The sequence below is a fragment of the Phacochoerus africanus genome, chromosome 6, assembly GCF_016906955.1.
Source record: "Phacochoerus africanus isolate WHEZ1 chromosome 6, ROS_Pafr_v1, whole genome shotgun sequence".
NCBI classification, from domain to species: domain Eukaryota; kingdom Metazoa; phylum Chordata; class Mammalia; order Artiodactyla; family Suidae; genus Phacochoerus; species Phacochoerus africanus.
In genome coordinates, this window is record NC_062549.1 from 38,244,884 (window position 1) to 38,246,724 (window position 1,841).

Sequence of the window (1,841 nt, forward strand, 5' to 3'; positions counted from 1 at the left end):
TTCCAATTATCTGATCTCTCTGGCTGCAATCATATTCACTTTGTAAGACTACCAGCCCTTTCATGTTTCTCCTAAATATTCTTGAGAGACCCTGGAGACAGTTTTAAGACTGCTTCTCCAGCTGATTCCATAGGCTCCTGTTTATTCCATTCTCTTCCTGCTCTGGCTACTCCTGTCACAGCCAAGTGCTGAAATAGCAGCAATGTCCCCAAAGACACAACCTTGAACTGCTACTAACAACCACTGCCATCATTTCCTGTCTCTGTTGGCTGTTTGGTACCACTAAAACCTTATGCTTCCAATATCCCAAAATACAGTAGAGAAATGGCTCTTTTAGTGCTCAGCTCCTACACTGGTTAGCAGTACTATGTAATAAACTACCCCCAAATTCAGTGGCTTAAAACAATAAGCATTTCTTATCACTCATGATTCTGTCTGTAAGATGACAATTTAGGCTGGAACTAATTGGGCAACTCCTCTGATCTTGGCTGGCCTTCTTCTTGTGAATATGGCCAAGCTGTGGATCAACTTTACTGATCTTGACTGGGCACTTTTGTATAACTGAAGTCTCGACTAGAATAATTAGGATTGACTAATTCTGGCTCACATGGCCTCTTATCCTCCAGCAGGCTAGCTCAGGCTTGGTCACATGGATGAGAGAGAAGTCCCAAGAGAAAGAAAAAAAGGGTAAGGCCTCATAAAACCTGGGCTCAGAACTGGAAAATGTTTCATACTAGATTTTACTGGCCACAGAAAGTTATGGAATCAGCCAAGAATCAAGGAGATCGGAAATAGACTCTAGCTCTTGCTGGGAGGATCTACAAAATCATACCTCCATGCTGCACAGGGTATGGAGACAGGGAGGAAGAAACGGCTGCTGCCATATTTGTAACACTCCATAGCCTCCTCTTGGAATTGAGGTGGGAGTCCATGGGGACTGGGCTACAGGTCATATGAATGACAGGTCCAGACTCACTTAGAATACTCTTGCTCCCAGTACTGATCTGTTGACCTTGACCATATTCAGATATGTCAGCACCCTGGCACTGGACATAGCCAAAGTTCAAGCTGAGTCCAAGGAATGTGAGGGCCCTGGCTAGGGCTGCCAAAGCCCTGGGAACTAGGGGAATGGACTCATTAAGAAGCCTCCTGAAATCTAATATATGGCACAAATGAACCTTTCCACAGAAAAGATCATGGACATGGAGAACAGACTTGTGGTTACCAAGGGGGAGGGGGAGGGAGTGGGATGGATTGGGAATTTGGGGTTAACAGATGCAAACTATTGCCTTTGGAATGGATAAGCAATGAGATCCTGCTGTATAGCACCAGGAACTATATCTAACCACTTATGATGGAGCATGATAATGTGAGAAAAAAGAATGTATACATGTATATACAACTGGGTCACCTTGCTATACAGTAGAAAATTGACAGAACACCGTAAACCAGCAATAATGGAAAAAATAAACATCATTACAAAAAAAAAAAAGCAGAGAGGAAAAAAAACGTCAAGACGCAAGAGAGATGCAACAAGGTGAATATACATAACACTACTAAACTGTACACCTAAAAGTGGTTAAGATAATAAATATTATGTTCCATATATATATTAAGAAAAGAAGCCTCCTGAGTAGCTCTCTCCTAGTAGCCTTCTGCTTTTTGGCATCACTTTCCCAGTACTGCTAAAGACAAGGACATCTTCATTGGGTAGACTCCTTCTCAGGCAGAGATGCTGCAATCTTTGCCCCATGTGTGACTAAGGGAGACAGAGAAGGAAAAAGAGAGGCACAGGCACTGGGTCCAGACTGGCCTTTCTGTGACAAGGCTCATGCTGCTCC